General features: G+C 43.7%; 1 protein-coding gene across 1 annotated transcript in view; it reads right to left on the bottom strand.

The window, feature by feature from the left end:
* The window catches only part of LOC141099176 (bile acid receptor-like), a 197,740-nt gene extending 194,915 nt beyond the window's left edge, over positions 1–2,825 (bottom strand). Inside the window, exon 1 of the mRNA XM_073587319.1 lies at positions 2,708–2,825. The gene's annotated coding sequence lies outside the window, so the exon portion shown is untranslated. The remainder of the gene's footprint in view (positions 1–2,707) is intronic.
* Positions 2,826–22,052: the final 19,227 nt, after the last annotated feature.

Here is a 22,052-nt window from a genome sequence, read left to right as displayed (position 1 = left end):
GGTATCGCTCAACTCTATTCATAACGGTATTTTATGTTCGGTTTCCATGAGGTACATGACAACTTTATTGTAGCCAACAGGCTTCCGATTTCATACAGTTTTTTATGTCAGATTCTGTGCAAATCCTTTGTATGGAAGTGTTCGCCCTAAAACGTATTCCATCAAATAACTTTTTGCGCTTGTGTCTACCTCTTTCCTCACAATACTAATCAAATAACTTTGTGTGATTGGTGATAATCTGGATACCGGCATCCTCACTGATTGACATGTCATAAATAATTATTCAAAAACTTCCTTTAAAATCTTCTTACTATGGCGTTCAATGTATTAATGTCATATTATAACTTTATACTACTTGTATTATTTTTTTCTTTCATAATTCCTGTTTCTGATCGATCTCAACTAATAATTTTACTCAAAATATGCATTTATCTACTAATTGTAACTCCATTTTCATGAAACATAAAAATAAGTGTTAGGCTATGTTCACACATGGTGTTTTTGCTGCGTTTCTTTTTTAACCTGCAGGAAAAACCTGCTCTCTTGACATTAAAGGCGGTGCTTCCAAAAAGTAGGATTTGCAGCGTATTTGCTGCATTTTTGTTGCCTTTTGTGCATGCTGATAAAATTTAGCGCCCCACAAAAATCATGATGCAGCTTCCTTAAGATTTTTGCACCAAAAATGCAGCAAAACCTGATACCTGCTTATTTTAGTGCTGCGTTTTTGCATATTCATTGCTTTCTATGGGTGAAGAAACACTGGAAGAAGTCACATGCTGCAGATTGCAAAAACGCAGCAGTTTTCTGAATCAGTCAGGAAATAAAACAATGTGTGTGCATGAGATTTCTGAAATCTCATAGCTTTTGCTGGTACCGTAAAAGGCAGCTTAAGATTTGCATTAAAAAGCAGAAAAAAAAAACCTGCAACGTGTGAATATAGCCTTATATTAATCAATTTCACATTCTCATAAACCAACTTTGTATATGGTTTGAATATTTAATGGCTAGATTTACTAAGTAGTTAACCAAATCATGTATGAGCTTAAGTACTTGTTTTTTCAATTCAATTAATAGTTGAAGAAAAAAATCTAAAGAACCTTTCAATTTAAATTTCCACCTTTTAAACTTCAACCGAATTATTCCCGTGCTATTTAGATTTGAAAGCAGCCGTAGAAAACAGGAAAGTGTGGCTACAGCTGAATTTCAGCATATCCAAACATTGAACACAACAGAATAGATAGAATCAGTTTAGTTTTGGGAGGGGGAATGGATAAAATAAATTTAAAAACAAACAAAAAAGCTGAAACCAGATAATTTAATTTCCTCAACCATCTATAACAACCTAAAAGTAATTTTTAACACACAACAAAAATATACAAATCACAAGCAAAACTTTGCATCAAGCAGAATGACTATGTCCTCTACATTCAAGATCCTGGCCCAGATGTCAAGTCTCTGCGCCTTACTAGATGACATTAAATGCATTCCAGCACCAGTCATGCAGTATGTAAGGGCTTTGAAAATTAATATATGGTTCACTTTAAACAGTTCCTTCTCGGCAGCAATAAATTCTTTGTATAGGATAACGTCATGCCTAAGTTTAAGCAACTGAATTTTCTCACTATTTGTTAAGTTCCTTGACAGTAAATACGCCATCACACTAATCCTCCTAATACTGAACACTATTTATTCCATTTCCTTGGTGTTCCAAACATATATAACATGGAGAACTAATAATGGTTCACAAATCAAACCTAAGGATAGATTCACACAGTTTTTGATGCTAAACCCAGGACTTATACTTCCCTTATATACATGAACTCCTGTATTTATCTCTTACCGGCATCATAGGCCAAATGTGGGAATCAAGTCATTTCAGTTTTACTTATATCGCTAATGATGGAAAAAGTAGCAGAAAAACATATTTCCAGAAACGTGCAGAAATTTAAGATTTCAAATATAAAAAAAATGAATTTACTAAGTAATTTTGTATTCATTACATCATGGAATAGTATTTAGGATCTCTAAAAATAAGTCTTTACAGGCCTACAATGACGTTAGCAAATTTCAGGGCACACAAGTCACCAATCATAAAAATGAATGAACCATAAATACAAGATGTTTTATAGACTATAATATTCTATTATAAGGTTTTGTTCAGGTATCCTTTCAATTTCTATGCTTGTGTACTCTAAGTAGATACCTCCAATTGATGCCATACATTACCATAGGAATCCAATGTAAAAAACATGAGTTTGCACATTTACTAGATACAATTGGATGGGACATGTCAGTGCTGTTGACCACTCCATTGCAAACAACAGAATCCAGTAAGCAAAAATATGCAACAAATATCTATAATTTTTTTTTTAAATGGATTTCAATAGTGATTTATGCTACAGTATACTCCAGGACTTGAGTACAATTTAGTTTTTTGCTGATTGGCTACTGTTACATAAAGTAATGTATGAGCTACATTATATATTGTAAAACTTTTTGATGTAGACACATGGCATATTAATTACATAAGAGGAAATAAATTACATAAATAAAAATAAATTGTAATTGAAATGGAATTTCTGTAGAAACTAAATCTCAAACATAAATAAAAAGTTTTTCAAAGTTTTCAGTTTAAAAAAAGAGTAAGAAAGTAAACTTAGATATATTTTATGTACGTTGTAATTGGTAGAGCAAGCACTGTACTCACATACAGCTTGGATGAGCCCTGGTATCTCCAGATGTAGGCACCACTGCACGTTTGGAAGTCTAATTAAGCCTGATGTCTTTCTGGTGGCTATTTATCAGTCTCTGTGCATATACTCAGGCTCCAGACCTCTGCAGAGCCCACAGCTTCATCAGCCCTCTCTATAATCTCACACACCAACTTCCCACACAGCCCTCCCTCAGGGTCACTGCAAGGGCAGTGAAACAGACATAAATCAAATAATAAGTGGATGGTTGGGGACAGAAGCTACAGGGACGCAAGCGTCACACATTCCCATAGTCCCTTTGCTAAGAATGAAGAAATAGTTATGCTCTTTTACCCAATTATTGCAAAACGTCAACCCACACGCTAAAGGAATGAATATTTTATGGAGGGACAATGGTTAAAGGTAATGGCTATGGGTCTAGTCAACTGTATGGGTAAACTATGCAATTAGTTCATACAGTTCTACAATTAGAAGCTGCGTTAAAAAATAACTTTTTGGGTATTTGCTTGTGTATATATATATATATATATATACATATGTATTATATACAAACAGATGGTTCGATGGCGATGGTGATGTTAAACTGGTATCAATCTATTGATTACTCAACGAAAGCCCTCTTTACATGCTTTTATGCATGTTTTTTCAAACCACCAATGAGCAATCATTATAGTTCTCTCTGACAGCAGGAAAGAGTTTGTCTGCAGCCCTGCTGAGGGTGCTACTGTTTATTGTTGAAAGCTCTTATGCAAGATGGCTGCACAATTAATAAAGTACCATGATAATTCTAGTACTATAATTTATTTCTCTCCATTCACACCAGACAATTACCAGTATAGTCTCACAGAAACAAGAAAATTATTACAATAATTGCCTAGTATGAATATAGATGAGCCTTTCCTATGTTGCTGTGTTGAAGAAGTAAATTACAGCATAAACAAGCAGCACCCTTCAATCATAGCTAAGAGGAATGAGGGTCTACCTATCACAATTTTGTTGTCAGCATACTCAGTGTCAGGGGCTTCTTCCCTGCCCTTAATGCTAGGGGTGCCCTAGCAATCCCTGCTCTCTGGATTGCTTTCTGATAATAAAAATGATAGGGACACATACCTTGCTGAACTCCTGAATCAGCCCTATATCTGTCCCCGTCCCCCACCCAGGGGAAGTGGTCACTAATAGCATATGTATATACATAGACCAGACTAACAAGGAAGGACATACAGGGATAAATAAAAAAAAAACCATACAAATATGCAGTCACAGACAACAGAGAGGAACAGCCAGGAAAAAGGAAGGAAAAACAAATAGGATAGGATAAGGATTTGCACATAGCTGAAACACTAAGCAACAATCACAGATCAACACTCCAAATGCCTCTACCAACAACTGACACCTACACTCCACAACAGGCAGTATAAGACTAACATTGGTAATCCATATTGCCAGAGGTAAGTATATATAGGAGAGGGGAGTGGTCAATACAAAACAGCTGAGATCATCCATGACCTACCCAGACTTTCCAAAGCTTCTGCTAAAATTACGCAGCATCAACGCCCATTTCTGAAAGTCAGCTACAGCTGCCATCGCTCTAGCTGTGCTGCAGCAGCACATGCAAGTGTGAGCTCACAGACTAGTGTTCGACTTCATCTCATGCTGGAACACCACACTGCACATGCTGGCAAGGCTTTGTGAGTAGCAGAGACAAGTTTTCAAACACTAGCTCCCACACGCCCATCGTTATCCTGGGTAACCTCTGCACATAACAACTGAAGAGTGGGCATGAATGTCTGACATTTCTGCAGTTCACCAAGACTATGAGGACTGCACAAAGATGGTGAGTGGCAATGTCACCATAATCAGCGCAATGATACTGCTTCTGAGCATGCTTAAACAGTCAATGCACACAATTAAAGCTGAATCTTTGCATGCGTACCAGGTGGAGATGGAGGAAGACATGAAACAGGGAGATAGTACTCAGCCTAGCCTCGTCTCATCTGCTCAGCAGGGATTGGGTAACAATGAGGAGGTGGAGGCTGAGCAGGAAGAGGAACAGGAGCTGGTTGCTAGCACAACAGGGGAATATGGAGGAAGAGATGGAATAGGAGATGAAGAGTAGTCATCATGGTGGAGACAGGGAAGTGTTGGTTGTAGGGAGCTTGGCACATATGGCTAACTTTATGTAACTTTCCTGTGGCCCTCATGTTGCATTCCTATTGGCCAAAAAAGAGTACCGGTTGTGCACCCTGCTAGACCCACTATACAAGGAGAACCTTGCATCTCTCCTTCCTGTGGTGGAGAGGTCTACTAAAATGGTTCTATGCCAGAAGACCATTGTGGAAAATACACTTAAAAAAGTTCTGTCACACTTTATAACTTGAATAATCTTTTATTAATATGAAAAAAAACAATAAATTTGTTGTAACATTTCGGTCTTATACATAGACCTTCTTCAGACCAGGATATAAAAAGAAGGAAATAGATTCAATCTCTTTACGTAAAGTAAATAAAACACTCATATAGACATAGATATCACATGTTAAACAGGATATGGGTACTAAATACTCATGGCATTTTGAGTTGATCTGTTCACTAAAAGCACAGACCGCAACGATTTACTTCTGTACCGATATCATTGCGCTGATTATTGCGACATTGCCACTCACCATCTTTATGCAGTCCTCATAGTCTTGGTTAACCGCAGAAATGTCAGACATCCATGCCCACTCTTCAGTTGTTATGTGCAGAGGTTACCCAGAATACTGATGGGCGTGTTGGGCGTGTTGGAGCTGGTATTTGAAAACTTGCCTCTGCTGCTCACAAAGCCTTGCCAGCATGTGCAGTGTGCTGTTCCAGCATATGATAATGTCGGACACCAATCGGTGAGCTGGCATTTGCAAGCGCTGCTACAGCACAGCCAGAGCGGTGGCAACTGTAGTCGATTTGCAGAATGCAATCAGTCTGAAGAAGGTCAATGTAAAAGACCGAAACATTACAACAAATTTATTGGGACTTTTTCATATTAATAAAAGATCATTCAAGTTATAAAGAGTGCCAGAATTTTTTGAAGTGTTATATTAACCCCTTCATGACCCAGCCTATTTTGACCTTAATGACCTGGCCAATTTTTGCAATTCTGACCTGTGTCCCTTTATGAGGTAATAACTCAGGAATGCTTCAACGGATCCTAGCGATTCTGGGAATGTTTTTTCATGACATATTGGGCTTCATGTTAGTGGTAAATTTAGGTTGATAATTTTTGCGTTTATTTGTGAAAAAAACAGAAATTTGCCAAAAACTTTGAAAATTTTTGCGATTTTCAAATTTTGAATTTTTATTCTGTTAAATCAGAGTTATGTGACACAAAAAAGTTAATAGGTAACATTTCTCACATGTCTACTTTACATCAGCACAATTTTGGAAGCAAAATTTTTTTTTGTTAGGAAGTTATAAGGGTTAAAAGTTGACCAGCGATTTCTCATTTTTAAAACAAAATTTACAAAACCATTTTTTAAGGGACCACCTCACATTTGAAGTCATTTTGAGGGGTCTATATGGCAGAAAATACCCCAAATTGACACCATTCTAATAACTGCATCCCTCAAGGTACTCAAAACCACATTCAAGAAGTTTTTTAACCCTTCAGGTGCTTCACAGGAACTAAAGCAACTTGGAAGGAGAAAATGAACATTTTAATTTTTCCAACAAAAATTTTCTTTTATCAGCAATTTTTTCATTTTCACATGGGTAACAGGATAAAATGGATCCTAAAATTTGTTGGGCAATTTCTCCTGAGTACACCGATACCTCATATGTGGTCATAAACCACTGTTTGGGAGCACGACAGGGCTCAGAAGGGAAGGAGCGCCATTTGACTTTTTGAATGGAAAATATGCTGGAATATTTAGCGGTTGCCACGTCGCATATGGAGAGTCCCTGTGTGCCTAAGCATTGGAGCTTCCCCACAAGTGACACCATTTTGGAAACTAGACACTCCAAGGAACTTATTTAGATGCATAATGAGCACTTTGAAGCCCCAGGTGCTTCACAAATTGATCCGTAAAAAAAAAGTACTTTTTTTCATAAAAAAATTATTTTAGCCTCAGTTTTTTTATTTTCACATGGGCAACAGGATAAAATGGATCCTAAAGTTTGTTGGGAAATTTCTCCTGAGTACACGGATGCCTCATATGTGGTCAGAAACCACTGTTTGGGCGCACGGCAGGGCCCAGAAATGAGGGGCGTCATTTGACTTTTTGAATGGAAAATTAGCTCCAATCGTTAGCGGACACCATGTCGCGTTTGGAGAGACCCTGTGTGCCTAAACATTGGAGCTCCCCCACAAGTAACCCCATTTTGGAAACTAGACCCCCAAGGAACTTATCTAGATGTTTGGTGAGCACTTTGAATCCCAAAGTGCTTCACAGAAGTTTATAACGCAAAGCAGTGAAAATAAAAAATCATTTTTTTCCTCAAAAATTAGCCCGCTATTTTTTATTTTCACAAGGCTAACTGGAAAAATTGGACCACAATAGTTGTTGTGCAATTTGTCCTGAGTACACCGATACCACATATGTGGGGGGAAAACCACTGTTTTCGCGCATGGGAGAGCTCAGAAGGGAAGGAGCACCATTTTGGAATGCAGACTTTGATGGAATGTTCTGCGGGCGTCATGTAGCGTTTGAAATCCCCCACAAGTGACACTATTTTGGAAACTAGACCCCCCAAGGAGCTTATCTAGATGTGTAGTGAGCACTTTGACCACCCAAGTGCTTCACAGAAGTTTATAAATGCAGAGCCATGAAAATAAAAAATCATTTTTTTTCCTCAAAAAATGATTTATTAGCCCGCTATTTTTTATTTTCACAAGGGTAACAGGAGAAATTGGACCCCAAAAGTTGTTGTCCAGTTTGTCCTGAGTACACTGGTACCCCATATGTGGGCGAGGACCACTATTCGGGCACACGTCGGGGCTCGGAAGGGAAGAAGTGACGTTTTGAAAAGCCGATTGATGGAATGGTCTGCGGGCGTCACGTTACGTTTGCAGAGCCCCTGATGTTCCTAAACAGTGGAAACCCCCAAAAAGTGACCCCATTTTGGAAACTAGACCTCCCAAGAATCTTAACTAGATGTGTGGTGAGCACTTTGAACCCCCAAGTGCTTCACAGAAGTTTATAATGCAGAGCTGTGAAAATAAAAAATAATTTTTTTTCCATAAAAATAATTTTTTTAGCCCCCAATTTTTTATTTTCCCCAAGGGTAACAGGAAAATTTAGACCATCAAACTTGTTGTGCAATTTTTCCTGAGTATACTGATACCCCATATGTGGGGATAAACCACTGTTTGGGCACAAGTCAGGGCTCGGAAAGGAGGGAGCACTGTTTGACTTTTTGAACGCAAAATTGGCTGGAATAAATGGTGGCGCCATGTCGAGTTTGGAGACCCCATGATGTGCCTAAACAGTGGAAACCCTTCAATTCTAACTCCAACCCTAACCCCAATACACCCCTAACCCTAATCCCAACCATAATCATAACCCTAACGACAACCCTAACCCCAACGACAACCCTAACCCCAACACACTCCTAACCCTAATCCCAACTCTAACCCTAACCACAAGCCTAACCCTAATTCCAACCCTAACCCTAATTACCACCTTAACCCTAATCCCAATCCTAATTCCAACCCTAACCCTAATTCCAACCCTAACCCTAATTCTAACCCTAATGGAAAAATAAAAATATGTTCTTTATTTTATTATTTGTGCCTACCTATGGGGGTGATAAAGGGGGATGTTATGAATGAGTCACAGGAGGAGGAAAAAACAAAAATACAAGCTAAGTCCAGAAAACCGGAGAGGTTGGTAGCTAACGGATTGCAGACCCCTGATCCTATTCACAACAACTAACAGTAGCCGTGGGGTGTTCCTACGGTGGTCCTAGACACCTCGTTCACAGCCGGAGAACTAAATAACCTAAAGAAAGAAAGGGGAAATCTAAACTGCCCCAGAGCAGACCCCAAAGCAAGAGACAGCCCCAAACATGTATTGACAGTGAAAACAGATGAAAACACAAACAGAGACAGAAAGACAGGCTGAGCAAACGATGGGGCCCTCACTGACTAGATAGGACAGGAAAGAAAAGCAACTGTCTGCAATCACGCAAAAACCCTGCCAAAAATAATGTCCAATACGTCTGATAGAAAAGGCCCTGAAGTCACTAGACTTCAAAATCACTATATCAGCACTCAGGTATATTCTGAAGACAGAGCAAAGAGATCAACTGATCAGAGACAAAAATGGAGTTCAGCCAGTCCCAACCAGGGCTGGCTGAACACAAACACTAAGTAAACCAGACAAAATCTCTTGGAACAATAGCAGAGCAAAAACTTAGCTTTAGTAGACAGGAATAAACTGGAGGCCAGAGCTCAGAGCAGAGAGGATCACCAGCAACCCAGCAGGGTGTCGGCGGCCTTATATCCACTCAGAGATTCCGGATGTCCAATCACACTCCACCTGTTCAGATGACAGGTTTTTCCCATCCAAATCAATTTCACTACCTCTTTTCACCAGCAGAGGGAGTTCATCGGATATCAAAGGTGAAGGAGAAAATGAGCTCATAACAGTACCTCCACCTTGAGGAGGGGTCACCGAACCCTCATCCACGCCACCAGGGCGATCAGGATGGGCCCGATGAAAAGCACAAACAATCTTTCGGCATGAATATTGGATGCAGAGACCCAAGAATTATCCTCCTGGCCATAACCCTTCCACTTAACCAAATACTGGAGTATCCATCTAGCCAGACGAGAATCCAGTATCTTCTCAACCTCATATTCCACATTACCTTCAACCAATACAGGGTCAGGAGGTGCCACCACAGGAACTACTGGCTCAACAAACCTCTTTAACAGAGACTTATGAAACACGTTTTGGATCTTGAATGTAACAGGAAGAGCCGATCGAAAAGAGACCGGATTAAGAATCTCCAAAATCTTTTAAGTTCCAATAAATCTAGGTTTAAACTTTGGGGAAGCCACCTTCATAGAGATATTTTTTTATGACAACCAAACCATATCACCCACCTTAAACCGGGGACCAATGGTCCTATGCCGGTTGGAAAACCGCTGGGCCTTTTCCTGGGAGAGAGACAACTTATCCACCACTTGGTCCCAGATCTGGTGCATTCTCTCCACCACAGTGTCAACACCTGGGCAGGCAGAAGACTCCACCTGCCCTGAAGAGAATCGAGGATGAAACCCAAAGTTACAAAAAAAAGGTGACATCAAAATGGCAGAACTAGCTCTATTATTTAAAGCAAATTCGGCCAAGGGCAAAAATGAAACCCAACCATCCTGATCAGCAGAAATAAAACATCTCAAATAAGACTCCAAAGTCTGGTTTGTTCTCTCCGTCTGCCCATTGGTCTGAGGGTGAAACGCAGAGGAGAAGGACAACTGAATTCCCAGCTTGGAACAAAAAGTCCTCCAAAATCTAGAAACAAACTGAACTCCTCTGTCAGACACAATGTTCTCAGGAATCCCATGCAAGCGAACCACCTGTTGCAAAAGCAAGGGCACCAACTCTGAGGAAGATGGCAACTTAGGGAGTGGTACAAGATGGACCATCTTAGAGAAGCTATCACAAATCACCCAAATAACAGTCATTCTCTGAGAGACAGGCATATCAGAAATAAAATCCATTGAAATATGGGTCCATGGCCTCCTGGGCACCGGCAAAGGCATCAACAACCCACTAGAGCGAGAACAAGGTTTAGACTCGGGAGCAAGTCCCACAGGACTGCACAAAATTCCTGACATCACGAGACAAGGCGGGTCACCAAAAAGACCGACTCACCAGATCTCTAGTACCAAAAATACCTAGATGACCAGCCAATGTGGAGCAATGAACTTCAGACATTACTCTCTTCCTCCACTGGTCAGGAACATACAATTTTCCAATGGGACAACGCTCAGGTTTGTCCTCCTGAAACTCTTCCAGAGCACGTCTCAAATCGGGCAAGATGGCAGAAAGAACTACCCCCTCACCTAAGATGGTAGCCTGGTCACAATAGGAGAATCAGCAAAGAAACTCCAAGAGAGGGCGTCTGCCTTGACATTCTTAGTGCCCGGACGAAAAGAGACCACAAAATCAAAACGTGTGAAAAACAAGACTCACCTAGCCTGTCTAGGATTCAAGCGTTTGGCCGACTCAAGGTAAATCAAATTCTTGTGGTCAGTAAGGACCACGACTTGATGTTTAGCTCCCTCCAACCAATGTCTCCACTCCTCAAATGCCCATTTCATGGCTAACAGTTTCCGATTCCCCACATCATAGTTGCGTTCGGATGGGGAGAACTTTCAGGAAAAGAAAGCACAGGGATTCATTTTAGATGTTACCGGATCTTTTTGGGACAAAACAGCTCCTGCACCAATCTCAGAAGCGTCCACCTCTACCTGAAATGGGAGTGAGACATCAGGTTGCCGCAAAACCGGAGCTGAAGTGAACCTCCGCTTCAGCTCCTGAACGGAAGAAACAGCCTCTGGAGACCAATTCAGCACATCAGCACCCTTCTTAGTCAAATCAGTCAATGGTTTGGCAATACCAGAAAAATTAGCTATAAATTTACGATAAAAATTAGCAAAACCCAAAAACTTCTGGAGGGCCTTCAAAGAAGTGGGCTGAACCCAATCATAAATGGCCTGTACCTTGGCCGGGTCCATTTCAATAGTTGATGGAGACAAAATAAATCCCACAAATGAAATCCTCTGTACACCAAAAACGCATTTCGATCCCTTAACATACAGGGAATTCTCCCTCAAAATCCGGAACACAGTCTGAACATGTTCCACATGAGAGTCCCAATCCCTGGAAAAGATCAAAATATCATCCAGATAGATGATCAAAAATGTATCCACAAAGTCCCGGAAAATATCATTCATGAAGCACTGGAAGACAGAAGGGGCATTAGTGAGCCCAAATGGCATCACCAGGTACTCAAAATGTCCCTCCGTAGTATTAAACGCCGTCTTCCATTCATCCCCATGCTTAATGCGAATAAGATTACACGCCCCCCTGAGGTCAAGCTTGGTAAACCAGCAAGCACCTTTAACTCTGGAGAATAGATCAGAAATCAGGGGTAACGGATACTGATATTTAACAGTAATTTTGTTGCGGGAACGATAGTCAATACAAGGCCTTAATGAACCATCTTTCTTGGCCACGAAAAAAAACCCAGCACCCAAGGGTGAGGAGGATGGTCTAATAAGACCCTTCTCCAACGACTCCTTAATATAAGATCGCATAGCCTCGTGCTCGGGTACAGATAAATTGAAAAGTCCACCCTTGGGAAATTTACACCCAGGGCTCAACTCAATTGCACAGTCATAACTCCTATGAGGAGGCAAAGACGCAGACTTATTCTCACTAAATACATCATAAAAATCAGACAAATAGTCAGGAACATCATGCGACTGGGGAGAGGTGGAGAAAACAGGAGCGTCACCAAGAGCACACCGACAACCCCAACTCACCACAGACACAGATTTCCAATCCAAAACTGGATTATGGATTTGCAACCAGGGAAATCCCAGAACAATGGTATCATGTATCATGCAAATTATGCAACACCAAAAATCTGCAATTTTCTTGATGGTCTGGGGCGACCCGCATTACCACCTGGGTCCAAAACTGAGGTTTATTCTTCGCCAAAGGAGTAGCATCAATACCCCTCAAAGGGATAGGCATCCGCAGAGGTGTCATAGGAAGCCCACAACGTTTTGCAAAATCCAAGTCCATCAGGTTCAGAGCCGCTCTCAAATCCACAAAAGCCTTAGCAGAAAATGTGGACAGGGAGCAGATCAAAGTAATTGCCAGAAGAAACTTAGGTTGAACACCACCCACAGCAAATGTGTGTGCAAAACGTTTCTCTCGTTTAGGGCAGACAGAAATCATATGAGAGGCATCTCCACAGAAAAAACACAGCTTATTACGCCTTCTGAACTCCTGACGTTGCGCCCTAGACAAAACTCTATCACATTGCATAGGTTCAGACATTTGTTCAACAGGTGGCAACATTTCTCGTGTACTTTTACGTTCACGCAAACGCTGATCAACCTGAATGGCTAATGACATAGAATCGTCAAGACCAGAGGGAACAGGAAATCCCACCAAAGTATCTTTTACGGTTTCTGACAAACCCTTCCGAGAGAGAGCTGCCAAGGCACCATCATTCCAGATAGTAAGGACCTCCCACTTTGGGAATTTTTGACAGTATAACTCTGCAGAATCCTGACACTGGTTTAATGCCAACAGGGCTTTCTCAGCTTGATCAATAGCATTAGGTTCATCATACAACAACCCCAAGGCTTGAAAAAAATGCATCCACATTAGTTAGAATAGGATCATCAGGTGTCAAAGAAAACGCCCAATCCTGGGGATCGCCGCGCGGCAAAGAGATGACAATTTTAACCTGCTGCGCAGAGCTCCCCGATGAGTTAGGCTTCAAGGCAAGAAATAATTTACAATTATTCTTAAAATTCAAAAAGTTAGACCGATCCCCAAAAAACACATCAGGAGTAGGAATCTTTGGTTCAGCAGCATGTGAATGAGCAAGATAGGCAGAAATTCCCCGCACTTCAGCAGCCAGCTGCTCCACACGATCAGACAATTGCTTAATCTCCATTAAGAAAATTCCTCCTACGGCCCCAGAGAAAAAGAGGAAAATATATACATAAAAAAAAAAATTCTGACACTTTTTTTTTTTTTAACAGTTCTTTCCTGCTATTGAGCACCCTAGAATCTGCGGTATGGCTGGTGATTCTGTTATGAATGAGTCACCGGAGGAGGAAAAAACAAAAATACAAGTTAAGTCCAGAAAACCGGAGAGGTTGGTAGTAGAGATGAGCGACTTTGCCTTTTTTCGGGTCGAGTTGGGTTTCGCGAAACCCGACTTTCGCAAAAGTCGGGTCGAACGAAATCGGCCGACTATAGGGAAAAGTCGGGGGTCCGACTGAAACACGAAACCCAATGTAAGTCAATCGGGAAGAAAAGTCGGCAATGAGAGGAGGACAGGAAACACACTTACAGTGCCCATTTGAATGCCAAAAGCATAAATTCTTATTACTGAAGCTTGTCACCCTTTATTTACTTCATAATACTAGTTACACACTGAAAAATGGGGGTTATTTGGCTAAAGTTGTGAGGGGGTAGGCCTGGCTCCAGGTTTTCATGTGCCCTGGGCGAAAGAGCGCCCCTTTAACACATACCACAACTCATGCTGTTCCGATACGGCAGAGAAATAGTGGTATACTACAAAGAAAAATACTTCACTTTTTACATCTCATGACGAGGCCCATCTATTTCTCCATACAGAATCATTGGTCCCATATAATGTTTGAAACAGTATATGATGAGCTCCACATAATGCTACAGTATATGTTGGTCCCCATGGATGAAGCTCCACTATCTTATGGGCCCAAATAATGCTCCATACATAATGGGACCCATTTCTAATGCTCTAGTGTATAATGGGCCCTGTAAATGCTGCTCCAGTCTCTGATGTCCACCTTTGGAATGTTCCAGTGTATGGTGGGCCCCATCTATCATTCTCCAGAGTATAGTGCTCCCCAAAAATTGCTGTCCCAACATTGAAAACAATGAAATAAGTCTCCTCGCTAGGGAATCCCTTTACTAGTCTGGACTCCTTGTCGTCCCCATCTTCCATCTCACTGCACAGTATTTCAACCTTGCAAGAGCTGTGATCCTGAGCAAGCAGGGGGGGCCCACTCGTTGGCGATGGCACTGGCACAGGGCCCCTGATAGTACGGTGGTGTGTCTGACGGCGGGTGGGCCGAACCTGCACTTTCATCTGCAGCTTCCTCTTTGTCACCGTGTAAGATGGAACAGTATATGGGAAGGGTAACCTGAGTTTCATCAGGGTCAGATTCAGGCCGTGTAGAGTGCGAGGGGAATGTAGTGGTCTGGGTCAATGTACCAGCAGATTCATCGAGCAGTGGCTGGGTATCAGTGCACTTGTGTCGCCCCCAGGAGTACGGTCGCCACAGTGGCATTACCTTCCTCCTAGGGAGTGTGATGTCATGCTTGGGAGCAACGGAGGATCTCTCTAGCAGGTTAACTGATTGAGCGGCGTTATTCCCACGAGTCACGACCCTCCAAACAGCGTTCATGAAGGCAAAGTGTTTGTTTTACGTGGGCAGTATAGTTGAAAAGCTGAACCTTAAAGGAATGTCCAGAAGGGCACCACCAGGAGTGGAGCCTGAGGCGTAATTTGACTCAACCCGCTGAACACCGTTAGTGATGGGGATCTGGGATTACAATTATTACCCGCGAACGATGATTTCCCAGTAAGTGCAGGTCAACCGTAGCTCCGGAATTAGGCCTAACCATCATTCCTGAAAAAATGAAAAACTTACGTATGCAAACCACAGGTGCTGTAGCTTGCTTAACAGCTCGCCAGCCGTTCTCAGGCCCAGTATGGATTACACATGATTGCACAAAGGTGAGAAAGGGTACCATATCACCGGATAACATGTATGGATAGCATAGTGTACACATTCAAAATATATGTCTATAGATCAGGAGGCAGGCTCAGACGGTGTCAGGCCCAGTATGGATTACACGTGATTGCACAAAGGTGAGAAAGGGTACTGTATCACCGGATAACATGTATGGATAGCATAGTGTACACATTCAAAATATATGTCTATAGATCAGGAGGCAGGCTCAGACGGTGTCAGGCCCAGTATGGATTACACGTGATTGCACAAAGGTGAGAAAGGGTACCGTATCACCGGATAACATGTATGGATAGCATAGTGTACACATTCAAAATATATGTCTATAGATCAGGAGGCAGGCTCAGACGGTGTCAGGCCCAGTATGGATTTGACGGCCCAGACTACACAGCGGAGGAGCAGGGAGAGGTAAAGATTGCAAATGCTGGGGCCCTGCCCAAGCAAGGGGGGCCCACTCGTGGGCGTCGGTACTGGCACTGGGCCCCTCATAGTACGGCAGTGTGTCTGACGGCGGGTGTGCACCACCACCATCAGAGACACTTGATTGCACTATGAGGGACCCTGTGCCAGTGCCCGCGCCCAAGAGTCGGCCTACCCACCTGTCCAGGGCAACGGCACTCACACGGTTTTGTGCGCTAGGTGATGACCCCGGCCATTTGGGGGGGGAGGCAGCACAGTTAGGGAGTTTTAGAAAGTGGCATATGTTGATGTTGGACATTCAGCTGATGCAAAAGGCGAAATTGTTCAAGTCCCAGGAAGAGGAGGACCAAAGCAAGCCATTTTTCTGTCAACATATGTGTCATCAGGGGAAGGTGGGACAAAATCCTTGGAAACCCATGCATGGTTCATTTTAATGAAGGTTAGATCATCCACATTTTGGGTCGACAGACGGGTCCTTTTTTCTGTCAGGATTGATCCAGCAGCACTGAAGACTCTTTCCGATAGCACACTTGCAGCTGGGCAAGGGAGCTCCTGTAGCGCATATTGTGCCAATTCAGACCAGGTGTCCAGTTTAGCGGCCCAATAGTCAAAGGGGAATGACCTGTGAGGGAGAACATCGACATGGGAGGAAAAGTAGTTTGTAACCATAGTTGACAAGTGCTGTCTCCTGTCACTTTCCATCGATGCAGTATTACCAGTCGTGTGAGCGGGACTTGAAAAATCAGTCCACAACATGGTCATGAAACCCCTGTCTCCAACGCCACTTCTGATGTGTGCACCACGAACACCTCTTCCAAGCTGCCCCTGGCCCCTACGGCTCGTGTGAGAACCATCACCGCTGCTGTGTGCTGGGAATGCCTCAACCAACCGGTTTACCAGAGTAGCTTGTTTGTTAGCCAATATTAGGTCAAGGTTCTCCTGTGGCATGATGTTTTGGAATTTTCCTTTATAGCGTGGATCCAGGATGCTGGCCAACCAGTAGTCGTCATCGTTCATCATTTTGGCAATGCGGGGGTCTCTTTTTAGGATCTGCATGGCATAATCTGACATGTGGGCCAATGATCCCGGTGTCAATGATGCAGTGCGACTGCTTGGTGGAGGAGCACTTTCTGGCAAATCCACATCCCTTCAGTCACGAACAAACCCTGTACCAGACCTTGCCACGCCAACACTTTCTCTGGACACACGAGAAGCATCCTCCTCCCCTAAATAATCATCCCCATCATCACCCTCCTCCTCCTCTTCCTCTTCTTCCTCCACCTCGTCCAGGAGAGGTCCCGGAGCAGAAAATGGCTGACTGTCATCAAGGATTTCCTCCTCCTCTTCCTCTTCGTCAACCTCGGCTGCAGACGCCTGCTCCTTAATGTGTGTCAAAGTTTGCATGAGCAGACACATAAGTGGGATGCTCATGCTTATGATGGCGTCGTCTGCGCTTACCAGCCGTGTGCATTCCTCAAAACACTGAAGGACTTTCCAGAAGTCTTTCAGCTTTGACCACTGCACACCTGTCAACTCCATGCCTGCCCTCAAAGTGCCTGTCCGGGTATCCTCCCACAAATGCATTACGGCCTGCCTCTGTTCGCACAGCCGCTCAACCATGTGCAGGGTGGAGTTCCACCTTGTTGCAACGTCGATAATTAGCCGGTGCTTGGGAAGGTGTAGCAATCGCTGCAGCTTCTGCATATGACTGGAGTGTACGGGTGACCGGCGGATGTGCGAGCACAGTTTTCGAACCTTCTGGAGCAGGCCTGTTAACTCTGGATAATTATTGAGGAAGCATTGCACCACCAGGTTCAAGGTGTGAGCCAAGCAAGGTATGTGTCTGAGTTTTGAAAGGGCTATGGCAGCCACAAAATTACGGCCGTTATCGCTGACTACCTTGCCTGCTTCAAGATGTAGACTGCCCAGCCATGACTCAGTTTGTTGCTGAAAGTAGTCGGCCAGTACCTCCACGGTGTGTCTGTCGCCCAAACACATCATCTTCAACACTGCCTGATGACGCTTTCCACTAGCTGATCGATAGGGGGACACCTCGTGTGCAACACTGGCAGCTGCGGATGGAGTGCTGCTGCAACTGCGCTCTGGGGACGAGCTTTCGCTTCTAGAGGAGTAGGAGGAGGAGGGTCGAATGCCTACAGCCAACTGTTTCCTATACCGTGGGCTAGGCAGCACAGTCCCACCACCGCTGTCCCCTGTGGACCCTGCATCCACCACATTAACCCAGTGTGCAGTGATGGACACGTAACGGCCCTGGCCATGCCTACTGGACCATGCATCAGTTGTGAGGTGCACCTTTCCACTCACTGATTGCTTGAGTGCATGGACAATGCGGTCCATCACATGAAGGTGGAGGGCTGGGATGGCTTTGTGAGAAAAGAAGTGGCGACTGGGTAGTTCATAGCGTGGTACTGCGTAGGCCATGAGTTCGAGGAAAGCTGCGCTTTCCACCAACCGATAGGGCATCATCTCTAACGAGATTAGTTTGGCAATGTGGGCGTTCAAACCAAGTGTACGCGGATGAGAGGATGAGTACTTTCTTGTCCTACTCATAGTCTCTGGCAGGGTGAGCTGGACTTGAGAGATGCCTATGGTGGAACTAGCGGTGGACAGGGCGGACTGAGAGAGGGTTGATGATGGAGATGGAGTTGGTGTTCTTTCTGATGGCCTAGATTCAGTCTTTCGTTGATATAACATTGTGATTCCCTGACAGCTTTGGCCTTGCAACGACACCTCAACATTTGCTGCTGTGCTAACCGGTGGGCTTACAGTGGGGGAAACAATGTAGCGTTGCGGACTACCTTCTTTGGGAGCATTTGCACATGTGGTACTTGAGGTTTGGTGTTCCGTCCACGCTTGCAAGTGCATGGTGGTTAAATGTCTAAGCATGCAACTGGTATTGAAATTTTTCAGATTTTTCCCTCGGCTAAAGGTCTTTGCTCACTTCTTACAGATAACCTTGGCCTGATCATTAGGATTTTGTTCAAAAAAGTGCCACATTGCACTCTTCCTACTATGGAAGACATTTTGCGTCCTTGCACGCTGTGCTATTTTGACCGTCTGGCCAAGCAGTCCAGCAACTTTTTGGCTTTTTGCAACCCGTTTTTGGACTGCTCCGTGCCTGCCAGATAACAGCTGTTGCGATGTCGATGCCTGCTGCGGATGCTCCTCCTCCTCTTCGGAGCTATTGGCAGCGGCACCCTCTTCCCCCAATGGATGCCAATCTGGGTCAACATCTGGGTCATCCATCACCTCCTCTTCAATGTCATGTGCACCTTCCTCTGTGTCACCGTGTACGGTGGTATAGTATGCGGGAAGGGGCACCTGAGTTTCATCAGGGTCAGAATCTGGCTCAGTACACTGCGAGGACAATGTCGTGCTCTGAGTGAATGTACCAGCAGAATCATCTATCAGTGGCTGTGCATCAGTGCACTCCATGTCAGATTCATCTTGGCCTGGGTAATTCACCATTTCACTTGATAACCCAGGCATGGTATGTGAAAACAGCTCCATGGAGTAATCTGTTGTGTGGCCTGCCGCATCCTTCAATTTTGGTTGGGGTGAAGGACACAAAGAAAGGTGTGGTTCATGAGCCTCCAAAGACGGCTCAGTGCTTTTATTTTTTACAAGTTCAGAAGAGGAGGCGATAGAGCTGGAGGCCGAGTCAGCAATGTAGGCCAAAACTTGTTCCTGAAGCTCCGGCTTTAAAAGCGGTTTACCTACTCCCAGAAAAGGGAGCCTTCGAGGCCTTGTGGAGCCAGACGATGACGCAGGCTTAACACCTCCTGCATTAGGTGTTATTTTGCTTTTGCCACTACCAGCAGATCCAACACCAACACCATCATTAACAACTGGCAACCCCCGCCCACTAACACGGCCTCTTACACCACACTTCCTCACTTTTTTGAAAAATGTACCCACAATTCCACCAACGATATGGAACTGTAAAACAAGGTACAAGGTGTATATAGGACAGCGGAGAATTTAATTCTCCTACCACTTCTGGACACTGATGTATTGTGTCAGCCCAGTGTATATCACACCGCTGTATGACAGACTGAATTAGGCTGGTGTGAAAAATGTGACATAGGACGGCAGAAATGGATTGTCCTTACACACTTCTGGACACTGATGTATTGTGTGAGGCCCAATGTATATCACACTGCTGTATGACAGGCTGAAGTTGGCTGGTGTGTAAAATGTGATATATGACGGGAGAAATGGAATGTCCTTACACACTTCTGGACACTGATGTATTGTGTCAGGCCAGTGTATATCACACCGCTGTATGGCAGGCTGAATTTGGCTGGTGTGTAAAATGTGATATATGACGGGAGAAATGGAATGTCTTTACACACTTCTGGACACTGATGCATTGTGTCAGGCCAGTGTATATCACACCGCTGTATGACAGGCTGAATTTGGCTGGTGTGTAAAATGTGATATATGATGGGAGAAATGGAATGTCCTTACACACTTCTGGACACTGATGTATTGTGTGAGGCCCAATGTATATCACACCGCTGTATGACAGACTGAATTAGGCTGGTGTGAAAAATGTGACATAGGACAGCAGAAATGGATTGTCCTTACACACTTCTGGACACTGATGTATTGTGTGAGGCCCAGTGTATATCACACCGCTGTATGACAGACTGAATTAGGCTGGTGTGAAAAATGTGACGTAGAACGGCAGAAATGGATTGTCCTTACACACTTCTGGACACTGATGTATTGTGTGAGGCCCAATGTATATCACGCCACTGTATGACAGGCTGAATTTGGCTGGTGTGAAAAATGTGACATAGGACGGCAGAAATGGATTGTCCTTACACACTTCTGGACACTGATGTATTGTGTAAGGCCAGTGTATATCACACCGCTGTATGACAGGCTGAATTTGGCTGGTGTGAAAAATGTGACATAGGACGGCAGAAATGGATTGTCCTTACACACTTCTGGACACTGATGTATTGTGTGAGGCCCAATGTATATCACACCGCTGTATGACAGGCTGAATTTGGCTGGTGTGAAAAATGTGACATAGGATGGCAGAAATGGATTGTCCTTACACACTTCTGGACACTGATATATTGTGTCAGGCCAGTGTATATCACACCGCTGTATGACAGGATGAATTTGGCAGGTGTGAAAAATGTTATATAGGACGGGAGAAATGGAATGTCCTTACACACTTCTGGACACTCTCACAGTGATCAAAATAAAAAATAGTAAATAAATCCCCCTGTTATGAGCTCATTTTCTCCTTCACCTTTGATGTCCGATGAACTCCCTCTGCTGGTGAACAGAGGTAGTGAAATTGATTTGGATGGGAAAAACCTGTCATCTGAACAGGTGGAGTGTGATTGGACATCCGGAATCTCTGAGTGGATATAAGGCCGCCGACGCCCTGCTGGGTTGCTGGTGATCCTCTCTGCTCTGAGCTCTGGCCTCCAGTTTAGTCCTGTCTACTAAAGCTAAGTTTTTGCTCTGCTATTGTTCCATGAGATTTTGTCTGGTTTACTTAGTGTTTGTGTTCAGCCAGCCCTGGTTGGGACTGGCTGAACTCCATTTTTGTCTCTGATCAGTTGATCTCTTTGCTCTGTTTTCATATATACAGTATATTCAATATACCTGAGTGCTGATATAGTGATTTTGAAGTCTAGTGACTTCAGGGCCTTTTCTATCAGACGAAATTCTCCGCTGTCCTATATACACCTTGTACCTTGTTTTACAGTTCCATACCGTTTGTGGAATTGTGGGTACATTTTTCAAAAATGTGAGGAAGTGTGGTGTAAGAGGCCGTGTTAGTGGGCGGGGGTTGCCAGCTGTTAATGATGGTGTTGGTGTTGGATCTGCTGGTAGTGGCAAAAGCAAAATAACACCTAATGCAGGAGGTGTTAAGCCTGCGTCATCGTCTGGCTCCACAAGGCCTCGAAGGCTCCCTTTTCTGGGAGTAGGTAAACCGCTTTTAAAGCCGGAGCTTCAAGAACAAGTTTTGGCCTACATTGCTGACTCGGCCTCCAGCTCTATCGCCTCCTTTTCTGAACTTGTAAAAAATAAAAGCACTGAGTCGTCTTTGGAGGCTCATGAACCACACCTTTCTTTGTGTCCTTCACCCCAACCAAATTATTGCCAATTAGATTACATTTCGCGGCTGAACATGTATATAGACTGTTCTGGCAGGGTAATTTATCTTCTTTTTCCCTGTCTCTTTGTACTACAAATTGCCCACAACTTTGCCCTTCATAGTAATGGCCACTTTGCCGTGCGCGTGCGCAGTGTTCACTCCTGCCGCGTTGTGAAAGGCATCCTCACGGTGTCGGCACCTGTCGGGTATCCATGATTACTGTGGACACCGTGATGTGCGT

The sequence above is a fragment of the Dendrobates tinctorius genome, unplaced genomic scaffold (genome assembly GCF_039654945.1).
Source record: "Dendrobates tinctorius isolate UK_male_01 unplaced genomic scaffold, ASM3965494v1 ptg000098l, whole genome shotgun sequence".
Classification (NCBI taxonomy): Eukaryota; Metazoa; Chordata; class Amphibia; order Anura; family Dendrobatidae; genus Dendrobates; species Dendrobates tinctorius.
The sequence above is the reverse complement of the archived record's forward strand: the minus strand, read 5'-3'. Positions and strand labels throughout refer to the sequence as shown.